Source organism: Papaver somniferum, chromosome 3, assembly GCF_003573695.1.
Source record: "Papaver somniferum cultivar HN1 chromosome 3, ASM357369v1, whole genome shotgun sequence".
Lineage (NCBI taxonomy): Eukaryota > Viridiplantae > Streptophyta > Magnoliopsida > Ranunculales > Papaveraceae > Papaver > Papaver somniferum.
The window spans coordinates 218048565-218068037 of NC_039360.1; the positions used below are offsets into that span (position 1 = coordinate 218048565).

The 19473-nt window shown below is 35.9% G+C and overlaps 1 long non-coding RNA gene across 6 annotated transcripts; it reads left to right on the plus strand.

Moving 5' to 3' along the window:
* The first annotated feature begins 13999 nt into the window (after positions 1-13999).
* On the plus strand, positions 14000-18389 carry LOC113358682. Of its 6 annotated transcripts, none has more exons than XR_003364705.1 (8): positions 14000-14259; positions 15015-15827; positions 15924-16037; positions 16424-16544; positions 16688-16816; positions 16982-17088; positions 17246-17297; positions 18180-18389. It is a non-coding gene; the product is annotated as an uncharacterized LOC113358682 (long non-coding RNA). The 6 variants fall into 6 exon arrangements; XR_003364706.1 differs by having other exon boundaries at positions 15924-15984; XR_003364708.1 differs by lacking the exon at positions 15924-16037 and having other exon boundaries at positions 15015-15553; positions 15739-15827.
* Positions 18390-19473: the final 1084 nt, after the last annotated feature.

A 19473-nucleotide genomic window follows, 5' to 3' on the forward strand; every position in this document is an offset into this window, starting at 1 on the left:
TCCAGGTCTTCGGAGTAATACTTGTATGTCTCAACATTCCTAGACTCTCTAGTCTAACCTAAACGAAGTTAACTCTAGTATTTAACCAAGCGACTCCATATGATTTTTGATACTAAAATATGACAACCAAACTTAACATACCAACGCTTGGTGAGTTCAATCGATCAATGATCTAACACATTTTAGGGCTCAACTACATTACAATCCGAAGTTAAGTGGTAGTATATATGCTAGTGTCTGTAGCGGCTTAATATAGTTTGGTGTTGAATCTGGACTAGGTCCCGAGGTTTTTCTACATTTGCGGTTTCCTCATTAACAAAACTTCTGGTGTTTGTGTTATTTTCTTTTTCCGCATTATATTGTTTATCTTTATAATTGAAATATGACAGGTTGTACGTTAATCAATCATAGTAGATACGCCCGACGCCAGTTTGTTGGATATAATTTGATTGATTTTTTCACATTGGTCTCTGTGATTAGGTTCACGGATTTGATTATGTAAACATTTTAATCGCAAGAGAGAGTGAGATGTAACTCCAGATATTATTCCTTGATTGAGTTTAGCTCTCAGAGTTGTATTGAGTTTGCCCATACAGATTTCTTAAGAAAAAAGTGGTAGTGTATTTTGGTACCCCTGCGTTTTCAGAAGGTGCATAAAGAGGAGATACCTCCTTACGGTATAAAGTTTCACGGGTATAGCATATATGATTCAAAAACGTCATTATGTCATGTTGCTTATGTTAGAGCACTGCTCGGTCGAACTCGCAAGCGTTGTTATCTCAAGCTTGTTTGTCAAGTTCAGTTGCCAAAATTATAAGTCTTGATTTCTAGTCTACTTATAGCTAAGTCTCAGACTAGGATAGAAAGTGTAGTTGAGCTCTAGACTCCATGGTGTTCATCATGCAAAGACAAAGAACTACTCAAGGAACTGGTGGAACTTCATCGGCTAAAAGGTATGTGGAGACTTGAACTTATCTATCACTCAAAAGTCTATCTACTCTATCTCCTATCTTGAGACAAAAGTCGTATTCCTATATAGACTTTGATTATACACATTTGCTATTTTGAGCCGAGTTTATCTCGCTTATCTATTTCTCGAAATATGTGTTGGTAAGCTTTCGCTTTGGACTAGTTCATCTTTCCAAGTGAAGAAAGTCATGTTGATTATTTCAAAATCTTGAAAATCGCTTTGATGAAAAATAGTATGTGAATAACCTCTATTTAACATCCTCTAAGAATGTTTCAATGATTGAAATGAGAGTTTAGACTATATAACCTTGAATGGATATAAACATTGTATGTGAACTCATACTTGTGTAAGTCCAAAATACTTGAACTAAAGTATGCGTACTTTACTGGTTCAGGATGTCCGGAAGCTAAGTCTGTGTACCCGTACGCGTACTGCCGGAAGTTCACATCCCGTGAATTTCTGCTGGAGTTTGTGAACTAAAAACTAACTCAATCCGGGTACTTAAGTATGCGTACTTGAGTGGGTTATTTTCTAAAAATGGTTTTTTCATGAACTAAGACATATATAAACTAAGGAATGCATATTTGCAAATTGTGGGTATAATGTTCATGAATCAATTCGAGTGAATCAAAATCATTTTTGTTTTGATTGTGTCTTATATACTTCTATGAGATATAAACAATTGAAAAACTCTCCAACTAGTTCATTTGAGTCATTTGAACTAGTTGTGGTGAAGATGAATAAGGTTGATATGAAAGTGCTCATATGGCTAACCCTTGGTTAACTACTGTTGAACCAACTAGGTGTACACGTTTAGGTACGGTTACACAAACCTAAATGAACGTGCATTTCATTTGTGTATAACAAGCTAAGATTCGATCTAACGGTTGAAAGATATTAGCTTGAATCTAATCAGGTTTTCATCTAACGGTGAATATTGAATGCTTTGTTACCAAGGTAGCATTGATTGCAAAACCTGATTTGAAGACTATATAAAGGAGAACTCTAGCAACTGGGAAACCTAATCCCCACACCTCCTGTGTGATACTAGTTGTATAATCTAGATTCGATTCTCCTTTAACCTTAGGTTTCTATCGAGACCCTGTAGGTTAACGACTTGAAGACTTCATTGGTATTGTGAAGCCAGACCCAACTATTTTCTCTGTAGTCGCGTGATCTGATCTTGTTGTTTCTATCGTATTGAGTACAATTGTAAAATTGGCTCGAGATTAATTTCTCGATAAGCAAGATAGAAAAGTAGTCACAAACATCTTCGTCTCATCGTTTGTGATTCCACAATATCTTGTTTCGCTAGTCGGTTAAGATTATTGTGAGGTGATTGATATTTCTAGGATGTTCTTCGGGAATATAAGTCTGGTATATCGATTGGTCATGTTCACCTTGATTTCTAAAAAGAAGGAACAAAACTCATAGGTATTTCTGTGGGAGAAAAATTTATCTATTCTTGTAGACTTTTCTGTGTGATACATATTTATTTATTGAAGTCTTCGACTTTGGGCCGTACCAAATCTGAGTTGTGGATGAGATCAGCTAAGGGAATCAAGTATGTAGTATCCTGCTGGGATCAAAGACATAAGGAGCGCAACTGTACCTTGGATCGGTGTGAGATTGATTGGGGTTCAACTGCAGTCAAGACCGAAGTTAGTTTATAGTAGGCTAGTGTCTGTAGCGGCTTAATACAGAGTGTGTTCAATCTGGACTAGGTCTCGGGGATTTTCTGCATTTGCGGTCTCATCGTTAACAAAACTTATGGTGTATGTGTTATTTCTTTTCCGTATTATATTTTGTTATATAATTGAAATATCACAGGTTGTGCGTTGTATCGATCAATTGGTAAATCCCACCTTTGGTTGTTGATTGAAATTGATTGATCCTTGAACATTGGTATTTGGTACTATTCAAGTTAATTTCTCTTGTATTCAATCAGACTCGCAGATTGCTATTTGCTTGAGTAAGTATTGAATCGAGAAACTGAGATATAACTCTTTGATATACTTTTTATTAAGATTGAGTCTGACTGTCTAGTTGATTCTCTTAAAAGTATATTGGATTTAGTCCATACAGATTGCTAATCGAAATATTGGGTGAGGTTGTTAGACCCCCACTTTTTCAATTGGTATCAGAGCAGGCAAACACGTTTAAGACCTCATAAGTATGTGTTTGTAGAAATGTGATTAGTATGGACGAGTCTATCTCTAATAACGTACCGGGTTAGAAATTACCAGATGATTTTCAAAGCTTGAATTCACCTGAGAGAACTGTCACATCTAAGTCAATATCTAAACATTCTCAGAATGTAGAAACTGTTGATTGAGAAACACGCCTAGAAGAACAATTGGATGAACTTTCTGATGAATGTGATTCAGATATTGATAGAGATGTTGATGAGGAAGTCTCAAAGTATGTTAAGTTTTTAGATTAATTAAAAATTAAGAAGATTACATTTTCTCATGTCACACCTCTTCTGACTCCTCTCTGTCGAGAAAACAAGAAATTGAAAAGGATTTACGGAGGTCTTTATGGTTGGAATCGATCCTCGAAGATACCAAGGAAAACCTGAGTAGAAAGTCACCTGAATGTGATCGTGTTTATCAAAAATACTTCTTGTTAGAAGAGAAACTTGCAGAAATTGAAGCAAAGATTAACTCCCATCGAGCAAGTTTTAATGATAGAGAAGGCGCGTATCACGCTCGAGAAAAACGCCTTGGGGCTGATTTAGCTACTGCTCTTGATAAAATCAAGATGTTGGAAGATGAATTAAAAAATTTCAATACTAGTTTATACAAATTAACCACTATGTTAAGAGCAAGTAAAAATCGTCGTGATACACGAGGATTAGGCTATAACGGAATGGATGCTCCAAGTATTAGCAAAGAGGTAAAATTTGTCAAAGATAGTGATTCTTCTCAACAAAAGGTTTCCACTGATGGCAAAAGTGAAATAACTTCACCAGAATGTAAGGTTCAAAAGAGAAAAGTATATCAACCTCCAAAGTCAACACATATGGATCGAGATAAGAACATTCCTTATGTTTGCCACTATTGTGGAAATAAAGGTCACCTGGAAAGGAGATTTCGTTTCCGTATAAGGAATGAGAAACTACATGATGTTCTCATTTGGGCATCACAAGAAGTTGTGAAACCAAGATCATATGTTAAGACTAATCCCCTTAACGTTACGGGTTGTAACTGTCCAACCTTTAGGTAAAGGAGTCATTGTTGTGATAAACCTAGATTTGCCTATAAACGTCATATGAAGCCTTTTCAAAATCGTAATGGTTATCAAAAGGATAACTTCGTAAAGAAAAATACAAGATCTAATGCTACTAATTGGAGAAAGACCAACTTGCAAAAGAATAGTCAATCCAATTCTCTTCCGAGAATTCCAGAAGAAAGTAATGGGAAGAAGGTCAGGTTGTTCCTAAACACACTCATAAGTGGGTTCCAAATAAAGTCAATGATGCTTTGTGTGTGAAAAGTAATGATCTCCCAGGAAATTCCATGACTATGGAGAAGGCAGTATCCATGATCTTGAAACTTAAAGAGTTCTTTGAAAAGATGGATTTGGATGTGAAAGGTTCTAAAAGCGATCTCTTTCATGATAATCCAAAAGTCACTTGTGGTGAGCAAGATATTTTTCACCTCAATGCAACTTGAGTAGGTTGAAAGTGCATCCTCACCAAGCAATGCCCTGCTACGTATACGGTGAGGGAAGCACGAGAATTGGGGCGCACATATTATGTTCGGTAAGTTTGTAGAATTCGATTGGATTCATCTAAAAAGGTATGTCTATAAACTTGAGAAATATTTGTGATTTTATTTATTTGCTTAGATTACTTATAATGATCTACGTACCTTACTTATCGTTCATTTCTACTTAACTTGATATGTGTTTAAGGTTCTTAAATGTTTAGATTTGAAAATAGTAGTTCGGGATGTTTGGAATTCATGGTACACATACCAGGTATGCATACCATCATTTAAAATCAATATACATGGGTTTTAATACGCATACCCATTTGCATAATGCTCCAGGACACGAAAAATCGTTTGCAAACCCGTTTGCATACTGGCTTGTAGATGTCATTTTTCGGTAAAATTGTTTTGGTCGTAACATCTTCGCCCGAACTCGAAATTTACTCATTCTTTTTGAATTCTCTTCCTCTTTGAATTCACTTCAAAATGGTGATAAGAAATCCTAAATTTGGAAGAGTTGAGGTTAGTCTTTGTCCCATATCTTATTTTTGAGTGTTTTGCTCCGTTTCTACTTCCGTTGGACTTGGGCACTTGGATTCTTGGAGTAATTCTCTTCTAATCTCATTTGTAGATTTTACAAGAATGATATTGGTGAATCACAAAGAAGCAAGTTCAAGAATGGGCAGTAGTACGCATTGCTATGAGATTCTTGAATGTTCACAATCATCTTATGTGAACTATGATGCATGGTCTTTAATGACTTTGCATGTTCTTCTTTGTTAAGAAAATATTTTTATACGCCTTTGGTAACCACTCTTGGTGTAAATCCATGCGAAAAAGATTGGTTCTACCTTCTAAGGGCAAAGATTGTTTTTACAGTATTAATCTTTATGGTTCTATATATTGCAATTTGTTATGGGATATGTGTGTTTGCGTCCATGAACTATGATTGTACCATACTTTGTCAAAAGTTAAGTCTGTCATATGTCGATATGCAAATATTGATAAAAGATTGAATGAACTTTTGACAAACAAAAGTTAAGCCTTTTATGTCATCATGCAAATATTGATGGAATAAAGGATGCGATTTTTCTTACAAAAATTAAGTCTATTATATGTCATTGTGCAAATAGTGATTAAAGATGGAATGAATCTTTGTTTATTCCGTAGTATTGATCTTCCCTGATCCATATTTCTTATGTATATACTGTACGGCTCCGTAAGCTCACTTATGCTGAGCATTTCCGATTAAATTAATCATGGGTTCTCTTGTGGTCAATTTAATTGAGTATTTTGGATACAAATTCATGTTTCATGTGATTTTTAATGTCCAAATAAATCCTTCTTTTCTTGTGAAAGTAGGTCGCTCTTGTTGTTCTATCAGGAATGACATTTTATGGGGGAGAGTTCTTAATTGAACTTGTGCTTAATTGCCAAATATTTTTGGGGAGTGCGGCTGTGGAATATTATAGGGGTTATCTTGTATCTTTATAAACTCCTTGATGAATCCATTTAGTTTCGGCTATATGATTGCATCTAAAAAGTTGATATGTGCTTTCCTTTGGTCATGAAGTGTCTCTATGGAAATTTCATTAGGATCCCACTAGTTTTCATACCTTTGCCAATTTTATTGACAAAAAGGGGGAGAATTAATGTGTAGTTCACACTACAAATACATATGATTTTTGGATCATTATGTAAGGGGGAGTGGTATTCATGTGAGATGAAGTATTGACTAAGGGGGAGTGATACATATCACCATAGTATTGTTGTCAAAGTTGTGATACAATTGAACTTTGATGCTGTGTAATAACACTATGACACTGTGTAACCATGATTGGGAGCTTTTGTTTTCTCATCGTTATGGCTTCGGATCTTCAAAAACGATGACGCTGATTTGAATATCTTTGGAATCATTGGAGTACTTGGAAGTGACGAAGATTTCGAGTAATGTTGAAGAACCAAGGAGATCATGCATGTGGAAGAGAAGCTGCAAAGTTTATTTATTTTGTATTCTATATGTATTGATAGTTTGGTCACTAAAATTGACAAAGAGGGGGACTGTTAGAGCACTGCTCGGTCGAACTCGCAAGCGTTGCTATCTCAAGCTTGTTTGTCAAGTTTAGTTGCCAAAACTATAAGACTTGATTTCTAGTCTACTTATATCTAAGTCTCAGACTAGGATAGAAAATATAGTTGAGCTCTAGACTCCACGGTGTTCATCATGCAAAGACGAAGAACTACTCAAGGAACTGGTGGAACTTCATCGACTAAAAGGTATGTGGAAACTTGAACTTATCTATCACTCAAAAGTCTATTTATTCTATCTTCTATCTTGAGACAAAAGTTGTAGTGCTATATAGACTTCGATTGTACACATTTGCTATTTCGATCCGAGTGTATCTCGCTTATCTATTTCTCGAAATATGTGTTGGTAAGCTTTCGCTTTGGCCAAGTTCATCTTTACAAGTGAGAAAGTCATGTTGATTATTTAAATATCTTGAAAATTGCTTTGATGAAAAATGTTGGAGAAAAATGAGTATTTAATAAAAATGATTTTGGTCTTGGTGTGGTTTGATCTAATGACCTAAGGTCTAAGGATTCTCACTCATTTTTTAGTGAATGAAATAGAATCTTTAGTTCCACATTGTGAAAAACTAAAGAGGTGCTAGCAATATCCCAACAATCTTAACACATTAGCATTCCTTGTAACAATGGGAAACAACGACGTAGAAATACCACAAAAGTTTAACGAAAAGGATTTCAAGAGATGGAATCTAAGATGTTGTTTTATCAGAGTCATCATGCACTGGACTATGTATTGGTTATATGTAATGAATTGTACAATGCTGAAAATATTACTGAGGAGGAGGTCAATTATAACACGAGGTCTAATTTTCTATCTAAAAATCATATCATGAATGGTTTGGAAGATGCGATGTATGATTTTTACAATGCTAAAGATAATTTCACTGCTGATGATCTGTGGGCTGCGTTAGAAGCGAAGTACCAAGCTGAGACTGCAGGAAGCAAGAAATTTCTGGGAGAAAAGTTTATGGAGTTCAAAATGGTGAATGATAAGTCTGTTGTTAATCAATTCTTCGAACTTCAGCAAATCATTAACGAGATTCTTGCTGAAGGTATGGTCATTGATGATACGTTTCAAGTGTCTGCTGTGATTGAGAAGTTACCATCTTCTTGGTCGGAGTACAAGAAAAAACTGAGACATGACACTGGCGAGATCAACATGGTTGAATTGGGAAATAATATTCAAGAGGAAGAGATGTTGTGCACCAAAGACAAGAACGTGTCATCTGCAAGGGACATGGCTAACAAGGCTCATATGTCTGAACACAAGTCGTCCAAAGCTGGGAAAGGTGACAACAACAATCGCAACTCGAAGCATGGACCTAACAAGAAAGGTACATATCGTAAACCAGAATCTAGAATTATTAAAATTAAGGGTCCTTGTTGGGTGTGTGGAAATACTGGTCATATGGAAGTTCACTGTAGACAATGTAAGGATAAGAAGAATAATGCTAACTTGGTTGAGAAGCGCAAAGACGAGTTTTCTGCTGTGGTTTCTGAAGTTAATTTGGTGACCAATGTGATGGACTGGTGGGTAGACTCTGGAGATGCTATGCATGTATGTGAGAACAGAGACCTGTTCACCTACTACCAGAAGGTAGGGGAAGGCGAGAAACTCTATATGGGTAACTCATCTGCATCAGAGGTTGCAGGAAAAGGAAAGGTCGGTCTGAAGCTCACATCTGGAAAGACTCTCACATTGAATGAAGTTCTTCATGTTCCAGAAATCTGCAAAAATCTAGTTTCTTGTTCTGTTTTAGATGATAATAAGTGTTTTAAAGTTACAATTGAGTCTGGAAAACTTATAGTAACTAAGGGAAATGATTATGTGGGTAAGGGTTATAAGACTGGGGTCTATATAAACTTAATGTAACATGTCCTAAAGTGAAATTAAATGATTCTTCTGCTTATATGTGTGTGTCATTGAATGTTTGGCATGGTAGACTTGGTTATGTAAATTATAAATCAATGCATAGACTGGCTAGCATAGGCTACATAGCCAAATTCACTTTGATAAAAATAAGTGTGAGATTTGCGTAGAATCTAAGCATGCTAAGAAATCATTCAGGAAGAATGTCCAGAGAAAACTAAACCCTTGATTCATTCAGACGTAGTTGACATGAAGTCAAACAAAGGGGTAAGAAATGGTTTGTCACTTTTATAGATGATTGTACGAGGTACTGTCAGGTTTATTTGCTTAGAGGGAAGGACATGCCTTAGAAGCCTTTAAGATATATAAACGTGAAGTTGAAAACCAATTGAATGCTACCATTAAAACTTTTAGGTCTGACCGTGGTGGTGAGTAAAATTTCTGTGAAGAACATGGGATAATACATGAAACTACAGCCCCTTATTCACCTCAATCCAATGGTGTAGCTGAACGAAGAACCGTACCCTTAAGGATATGATGAATGCCATGTTGATTAGTTCAGGATTACCTTCGAATTTGTGGGGGGAGGCTATCCTCTCAGCCAATTACATCCTGAACAGAGTACCCTTTAAAGGATCAGATAAAAGTCCATATGAGTTATGGAAAGTAACAACCATCTTATGATTACTTCAAAGTGTGGGGGTGCTTGGCAAAGGTGGCCATCCCTCCTCCTAAGACAAATAAGATAGGACCCAAAACCGTTGATTGTGTTTTTATAGGGTATCCTGAGCATTCTAGTGCTCATAGGTTTATGGTTGTGAGTTCTGAAATTTCTGACATAGGGTTGAATACTATCATGGAGTCTAGGGATGCTGAGTTTTTGAGAATGTTTTTCCTATGAAACGTGATTCTCGAAAGAGATGTTTAGATGATCCCCTAGAATCATCCAGTCAGTCATTACCTTTAGAGGAAGATGAACCAGAAATAGAACCTAGAAGAGGTAAAAGGGTTAAAACTATGAAAACCTATCCTGGTTGCATTACATACCTAGCCGAGTCTGATCCTCAGACTTACAAAGAAGCCATGACTTGTCCTGAAGCTCCGTGGTGGAAAGAAGCTTCAATTAGTGAAATGGATTCCATTCGAGAAAACGGTACTTTTGAACTTGTAGATTTACCTCCAGGGTCTAAGGCCATAGGTTGTAAATGGATTTTCAAGAGAAAACGTAATATAAATGGAACTATTGAAAAATACAAGGCTAGGTTGGTAGCGAAAGGCTACAAAAATAGAAGGTATAGACTTCTTTGATACATATTCACCAGTAAGTAGAATTAGCTCCATTAGGATGTTAATTGCTATAGCTTCTGTCCATAACCTACATACATCAAATGGATGTAAAGACAGCGTTTTTGAATGGTGAATTAGATGAAGAAATTTATATGGAACAACCCGAAGGATTTGTAGTTAAAGGTTGTGAGAAGAAGGTTTGTAAACTGAAGAAATCTTTGTATGGATTGAAACAAGCACCTAAACAGTGGCATGAGAAATTTGATCATGTGATGATTTCTAGTGGTTTTAGAATTAATGAATCTGATAAGTGTGTTTATACTAAACTTGTCAAGGATGCCTGTGTGATTGTATGCTTGTATGTTGATGATATGCTTATACTAGGTACAAACATGGATGTTATTAATACCACTAAGAAAATGTTGAATGAGAACTTTGACATGAAAGACTTAGGCCCCGCTGATGTCATATTAGGGATGAAGATTAGAAAAACTTCTATTGGCTATAGTCTGAGTCAGTCTCATTAAGTTGAATCCATACTTAAGAAATATAATCAGTTTGACTGTAAACTTGCATGTACTCCATATGATTCTTCTTGTCATCTCAAGAAGAATAAGGGTGTAGGAGTTAACCAACTTGAATAATCGATAGCCATAGGCAGTCTGATGCATTTGATGAATTGTACGAGACCAGACATTGCTTATGCTGTGAGTAGGTTAAGCAAGTATACTTGTAATTCATGGAAGATGCATTGGTATGGACTTATTAGAGTGTTGAGGTACTTAAAGTTCACAATGACCTTTTGTTTGAATTACGAAGGGTACCCTACAGTCCTTGAGGGATTTTGTGATGCAAACTGGATAACAGACTCAGAGGATTCTAAGTCTATGAGTGGATATGTATTCACTCTAGCAGGTGTGTCTGTATCTTGGAAGAGTTCCAAACAGACATGTATAGATCGTTCCACTATGGAGTCGGAGTTTATTGCGTTAAATAAAGCAGGAGAGGAGGCTGAATGGCTAAGGAAATTTTTAGAATATATTCCTCTCTGGAATATGCCTGTGCCAGCTATATCTATACATTGTGACAACAAATCTGCAATAGGTAGAGCTAAGAATAGCTTCCACAATGGAAAGTCTATACATATGCGTAGAAGACATGATTCTTTGAAAATATTAATCTCAATTGGAGTTATTTCCATAGATTGGACAAGGTCCAAGGAGAATATCGTGGATCATTTGATGAAAGGTTTGTCCAAGGAGATAGTTAGTAAAGCATCGAGGGGGATGGGGCTTAGGCTCAATAACTAAACTTGCCATGAAGGATACTCAACCTTGTTGATTGGAGATTCCAAGATCAAGGTTTCGAATGAGACAACTAATTTTTGGTAGATAAAGGTAAACACTATCAGAGAATTTCATTCTCTGTCCCTTCCATATGGTGTTGATGTGATAGTGTGACTACATGTGGATGATGACTTTTAAATAAGTCTTAATGAGTTCCATAGTTTCAATTTAAGATTGAAGTGGGGTGTAGCAGTAAACACTCTTGATGGGACTCACCTATCTGAATGTGGAAGTAGGGCCACTTCCTATGAGAACTGAGCCGATTCTCTAGAGCATTCTGAGAAACAGGTTATGTCCAGGGCCAAATTGGACAAAACGGCACGAACTTAGCAACGCCACGAGAATATCATGCGTGGTTGTTGTCGCGAATTACACCAAACACTATCCATTCAAGACTAGGTTCACTGTTTAGCAAGTAGTTCCGGTAACTTCTCACTAAGTAAGGGTTCAAGACCTCATGGAAACCTTTGCATAAATGGTATTTTCCGTATTCTTTACCGAGATTTCATTCATGTGGGGGATTTTTGGAGAAAAATGAGTATTCAATAAAAATGATTTTGGTCTTGGTGTGGTTTGATCTAATGACCTAAGGTCTAAGGATACTCACTCATTTTTGAGTGAATGAAATGGAACCTTTAGTCCCACATTGTGGAAAACTAAAGAGGTGCTCCACTATATAACCATATTCTTATGGATATATTGCAAAACAATGTGGATGAAGCGGGTGGGGCGATAAATACACATTTTGACCCATGCATATGCGCGTATACCATGCACCAAGTTCCTCTTCTACTCGGATTTATTTTTTGGCGAGTTATCTTTAGAAAATTAATTCCAAAAATATTTTTAAGAGTTTTATTTATGGTAAATTCCTTTTGCGTGTTTTACTTGTTTTTGAAGAAAACCAAAACCTAACTTGATTTGCAAGCATCTCATCCTATAAATACAACTCGAAATTCTGTTTTCAAAATACACAAGAAGCGGCCATGTTTCTGTCTTCTTTTATTCATCTTCTTGCTTTTGTTTGTGCGGCGTTTTACTTTCCATCCCCGTTGCTGAGTTCAAGAGAGGGTAACTTGCATTGTGATAACTCAAGTTATATCGGGCAGTTTTATCATGGACACATCTTTGCTGTGAGGGGCTTAGCATTACTCAACTCGAGTATACCCGCGAACTAATGTGTCAAGGACAACTTGTTGAACCTGTGATTTTGCCCTCGTCAATTTATTTCGGTAGAGTTGTTTCGGATTAGTTTTTTACATATTATTTTTGATACATCTAATGTGTTGTTCATTGTTGCAAGATCCCAACAAAAAATAGTGTGTGAATAACCTCTATTTAACCTCCTTTAAGAATGTTTCAATGATTGAAATGAGAGTTTAGAATATATAACGTTGAATGGATATAAACATTGTATGTGAACTAATACTTGTGTAAGTCCAAAATCCTTGAGCTAAAGTATGCGTACTTTACTGGTTCAGGATGTCCGGAAGCTAAGTCCGCGCACCTGTACGCGCACTGCCGGAAGTTCACATCCCGTGAATTTCTGCTGGAGTTTGTGACCTGAAAAAGAACTCAATCCGGGTACTTAAGTATGCGTACCGGTATGCATACTTGAGTGGGTTATTTTTTAAAAAAGGTTTATTATGAATGGAGACATATATAAACTAAGGAATGCATATTTGCAAACCGTGGCTATAATGTTCATGAATCGATTCGAGTAAATCAAAATCGTTTTTGTTTCAATTGTGTCATATATACTTCTATGAGATCTAAGCAATTGAACAATTCTCTAACTAGTTCATTTGAGTCATTTGAACTAGTTGTGGTGAAGATGAATAAGGTTGATATGATAGTGATCATATGGCTAACCATTGGTTAACTACTGTTGAGCCAATTAGGTGTACACAAACCTAAATGAACTTGCATTTCATTTGTGTATAACAAGCTAAGATTCGATCTAACGGTTGAAAGATATTAGCTTTAATCTAATTAGGTTTTCATTTAACGGTGAATATTAAATGCTTTGTTACCAAGGTAGCATTGATTGCAAACCCTAATTTGAAGACTATATAAAGGAGAATTCTAGCAACTGGGAAACCTAATCCCCATTCCTGTCACTAGTGGAAACGGGGGTTAAAAGGACCCACAGATTCAACCCTCATTGACGGTCAATGGACCGTGGACCGGTCAATACGGTCATTGCTGTGATAAATTTTGGGAGCACATCCCAGAATGCTAAAAAAAGTCATTGTATAAAAAAAATTAATTACGCATGTGTCCTGATTCATTAACCCACACCACGACCGATGATCCTAGATTTTCCTATAGTTAGGATTTTCTGGGCCCCATCCTTTTGATGGTCACGATTAACCAAACTGAAGTGAATGGATAGGCTAAACATATTTCTTACCTCACCCATATCTTCTTTATGTTTCGTATCTTCCCTGTCAAAAGAGAACGAAGCTCAGTTCTCTTTCATCCTCTCACAGCCGCACCTCAAACGCTTCTCTAACTCATTTCTCTTAGGGTTTGATAATCATGTCTACCCGTGCTAATAGAAATAGAAGTGAAGGTGGTTAATCAGGAAGTAGAAGAAGACACTGGGTTGAATCTGAAAAATCTGAAACCAGTGAATCTCACAGTGTTGTTATTGATTAGAGATTCACAGTATCTTGTTTTAAGGAATATCATACATGGCAAGTTTTATTAATTTGGTTTTTTCTCTTGTATTTTAATTTTGGGGTTAGGGTTTTGATTTTGCAATTTGTAGGGCTCGATTGTTGGATGAGTTTGAATGTTTTATGTTATTTGTTCTTGATTTGAAAGTGTGCTCTTGCTGAATCAGATTCGAAAAGGTTTTTCTCAATTTTCAGAAAAGAAGATTGAAGAATGGTTACTGCTGTCTGCTGCAGATGATGAGATTATGGAGGTTAATGTCTTTGAATCCCCTAATTAAAGATATTAAAGCTCTTACTTTTGGTTAGTATTCAGTTTCTTCTACGAATCTTCAAATTTTTTATTTAATTTTGATTTTTGTTTTAATTTTAGGGTTTATGGGTTTTGGTTTTAATTTGTTTGTGTTTTGTGTGGTTATAGATGTGGAAGAATTTTTTATGCAGTGCAATCCTGGTGATGATACGTCTTCTCCTTCTACCAATATCTCTATTTATGCCTTTTTTTTAAAAAAAAATTTGGGCTATTTTCATGTTCTTCGGTTTTTTCTTGATTTTTAGTTATCAATGTTGGTATGATTATTAAACTAGGGTTGATTTGGGAGGGTTTTTCTGGTTAGGGTTTTTGTTTTCTTGATTTTTGATGTCCTGATTTGACCGAATTAGAGGATTTGATGTGATTTGATTTTGATTAAGAATTCTTAGTGTTTGAAGAGGGTTTTAGTTTGGCGTTTCAAAATGAGTATGATTGTATGTTGTGTTAGACTGAGATAATGAGTTTTAATACTCAAGAATGACCTATGCATATGATTCTTGTAATTAAATTCTGGGATTGTTGCTCAAATGGAGTTGTAGTAGTCAAATCCTGGGGTTGATGCTCAAATTGAGTTTGTAAATTGGTTGTGTTAAGCCTTGGTTTGGAATTGTTGGAAATGCATCATTGGTGGGAATGCAATTTTAGCTTAGGGATGATAGTGAAATATGATTTATGTCCCTCTTCTTAAATATTGCTCTATTTAAGTGTTGTATGCATGGCTAACAAACTAATCTTCCTAAATTTAGGACCTATCTGGTGTATGGTTCAGCAACATGTGGATCCAAACCAGTGGCATGCTGCAATATGTATAGATACAATGGAGGTTATGAACCCTATGGATGTGTTTTGGCTGCTCAAGATCCTAACATGTATTCTTACCGAGGCTATGGCAGTCCCGGATAATCAACAACACTAACAACAGATATGATCTCGTTCTTGCTCTCATTTTTATGATTTTAAGTTTCAACATTTAATTTATCATGTAAACTATATCCAGCTAACAACTCTCTAACTTAATTTTGTTTTTGCTTCTTCCAGTGATCTGATTAGATAGCCAGAATCAGTTGATTGGTTCTCAGAAAGTTGCATCTTCAAATGACCTTCAGATAATGTTGTTTCAGTGTTGCAGAGGGAAAAATCTTGTGTTGTAGGTTATGTCTACCATGGGAGAGGAGCAGATCTGTGCCGTTAAGGACATTTCTGGATCCAAATAGAAGATGAATTTTAGACTATATTACTGCAGTCTATGTTTGTTACTTCATATGGAGAGAAGATGTGATCTTAAGTTAATGAGTGGCCATTATTACTTCTATCTTATGGTTTTAGGCAGACAATATCGTAGTTTTTCATGGGATGTTTTCTGTATTTTATCTTAATTAGTTAATTTTATTTTTGGTGGGTTTGGTTTGCTTTAGACATACAACAGATACTCACATCTCTTATAATTGTGCATTATGATTTGGTTCGCAGGCTAAACGATGACTTGTACTCCCCAAGCAGTGGATGTGAGGAAATATAATGTTGTTATTACTCCTACAAAGGCTACTAGCACTGGAGGGGTATGAATAACTATCCCATGAGATCTTGTCATCTTCAGTTAGTAATAGGAGAAATTTTCGAGTAATTTAAATTCTTTTTTATCTTGTCTAATGCAGAGTTTTTTGCTGCATCAGAGTTAGTTGGTCTCAAATTTATAAACTACCGTTTTGTCAGATGGTTGGTACTCGAGAGACATCAGTAGAGAGTGTCATGAACTTTGGGTTTGTTAGGTTTACTACTTAACTATGAGTATTTTGGTTTGATGCCTTTTAGTGTTGGTCTCTGATTATTTGGTACTTATCTACTGGATTCATAGATTCAGCCTTCCTCGCTTATGTTTATAATTTGGTATGGGATCTGACAGGTCATGTTGATTGTTTTTCTTTTATGTTTTTGTAAAATGGAAGTACTATGTGAGGTATGGGAATACCATTTGGTGATCTTAGGTAACTGTTGAAGTAACATGCAGGGATGGGAATTCTGAAAACCCCACCAGTTCTTTCTCACATGTTCTGTATTAAGGAAGCTTGGTGACATTCTTTAAATATCATTTTTACGTAGTCATAGATAATAGTTGATGACGAATCTTATAATATTTTTTGTGCTATTGCATCAGGTCGGCTGATGATTTTGTTTGCGTGTTAGACCTTGAAATCCCATTGCTAATGTTGTTGCAGCCCCGATATACAAATTTGAAGGACACAAAGCAGATGGTATTTGCGTCCATGTTCGACATGGTAAGTACATGTTTCATTCTAATGTTCTTTTAATTCCCCCCTTGGAACCTATGTTTCTAACAATTTTTTCGTTTTTTCTAAGCATCTTTAGTTAGAGATATACATACTAATGCGACCAATGTTTGCCACCAATGTTTAAACAGGACAGTCATTCGATTTTGATAAATCTTAGAGAGGCCTTCATACAAATTGCTTTCTGAGCACCTACGTTTTTGTTTATCGCAAATCTGAAGGAGCTCGATTTGACTGGGAACTTGCTTTCGGGATGGAAAGTAAGCTTGATTTCTGTTTGTCATAATCATCTTTAATTGGTTGGTGGATTCTCAAACTTATTCTTATCAAACTGTATCTCCATGCCTAAACTATGTTTTTTCCACTCTAGTCGGCATCCTCCAACTATGTTCTATACTGATGGCTTGTGATTTTTCATGTGATAGACATCAGGCTTTCGGATTATCCAATCACGGGAACAAGCAAAGGTGGTATTCCTAGATTTACGTTGATTGCACGTTTGGAAAAAATTGAAATCCTTAGTGGGAGTGAGGTAGACTTTTTAACAGATTTTATTTATTATAGTTTTGTTTGCATGGGTTATTTATTATGTTAGTGCAGCCTTTCATCTTAAATGCTAGTGCGCAATCTAGGTTTTAACGTTTATTTGTGAACTGGAATAAGATTTATTGATTTTTTTTTGTTTGAAGTTACTGGTGTCCTGCTTTACCAAGGCTGCTATACATGAAGATTACTTCACAAGTACGTTTTTTATCTATTCCCATAAATGTTATTCCGTTTGTTGTGTACTCAACCGATGTATTTTTTGATGTCTGAATCGTATATTAGCTGTGCGTATGGACGAGTTGTTTTCCCATGGGCTTATTTTCCTCTACTGTGTATATGTTTGAGCACTTAAATGAATCCAATAATTATGCTTTATGTATACTCATAATGTGTAGTTGTTAACTAATTAGATCCAGTTAGGCTTCTCCAAACATATAATCTCCATGAATATGATGTCTGACGGTGTTAGTTAAACCTTGATGTATGTTTCTCTATGGTTGGTGTACTTTAGGCTACGATGGAGTGCTTGCAGAACTTGAGCTGTGCTGATTTTATCGTTTTCTTTTAATGGTGGGACTTAGTATATATCTATCGTGCAGTTACGAGATAAGATATGAACATTTGACCTCATTTTAAGTTATAGAATTGCACTGAATTCTTTAAGCCATTAATTGTTCTCAAAATTCATAAGTGGTCTTGATCATCCAAGAATTGTGTAGGATAGTTAACGTTTCCCAAATCTCCTGTTTGGAACCAATAACCTGATCTTATCCTTATATATAGTAATGAATGAAAACATGGGTTTACTGAGGGAAGCTCCTAATCATGTTGAAAAGAGCTGTTAGTTGTCTAAAGAGACCCCTACCTTGCTCTTAGTTCAGTACAAGGGACTTGCTATTACAATTTGTCTATCTCATTATATTGCTGCTGCCGCTTGCTTGTCTTCGTAAAACTCGATGAATATATTGGCAGATCTTACTTCCTGTTATAGGGTTGTAGTGTTTAAAATTGTTGAGTTCTTTTGGTTATTCATCTTGGGGCCTCTCTGCAATTTTGCTGATGGATTTTTCTGTGCAGGTACGCCATTATGAAGTAGGAATAAGTTCATCATCATCGGAGTTTATAATTTTGTTGTTTAATCAATAGTTTTTTAGTTCATCGTTTTGTAATCGAATCCTATAGCTATAGATTACACTGGTCAGAACTATAGATTTTAATCCTTTATGTAATTTGAAACCAATGAATCAATCAATGTTAAATTAAATGATTATTTGTGTGCAAGTTTAATTTGTTTCTCATTTTTATTTGATTTGAAATTGGTTTTTATTTTATTCTCATTTGAATTCTAATTTGAGTTTCATTTGATTCTCATTTGAGTTTCATTTTTTTTTAATTTCAGATTCAGTCAGGCCAGACAACCAATCTGAATCTTTTTTTTTGCAGACAGTCATAAAGTTTTGACCGTTATAATCGGTCATTGATACAAGATTTTCAACGACCCCCAGAGACACGTCATAGTTGAAAAAGACGCTCAAATAACAACCCTTTCTTCGACCGACAAAGCAAGTCATAGATATGAGTTAAATGACTTGCCTCATCGGTCACGAAACGGCTGATTTCCATTAGTGTGTGTGATACTAGTTGTATAATCTAGAGTTGATTCTCCTTTAACCTTAGGTTTCTATCGAGACCCTGTAGGTTAACGACTTGAAGACTTCATTGGGATTGTGAAGCCAGACCCAAATATTTTCTATGTAGTTGCGTGATCTGATCTTGCTGTTTCTATCGTATTGAGTACAATTGTAAAATTGGCTCGAGATTAATTTCTCCGATAGGCAAGATAGAAAGTAGTCTCAAACATCTTCGTCTCATCGTTTTTGATTCCACAATATCTTGTTTCGCTAGTCGATTAAGATTATTGTGAGGTGATTGATATTTCTAGATTGTTCTTCGAGAATATAAGTCCGGTATATCAATTGGTTCACGTTCACCTTTATTTATCAAAAGTCGGAACAAAACTCGTAGGTATTTCTGTGGGAGACAGATTTATCTATTCTTGTAGACTTTTCTGTGTGATACATATTTGTTTATTAAAGTCTTCGACTTTGGGTCTAGCAACTCTTAGTTGTTGGTGAGATCAGCTAAGGGAATCAAGTACGTAGTATCCTGCTGGTATCAGAGACGTAAGGTGCGCAACTGTACCTTGGATCAATGTGAGATTGATTGTGAAAAAGCGGGGGTCTAACAACACCACCCAATATTTCTCTTAGCAATCTATATGGACTAACTCCGAAATACTTTATAGAGAATCAACTAGACAGTCAGAATCAATCTAGGTAAAAGTATCTCAACGAGTTAATATCCCTCTCTT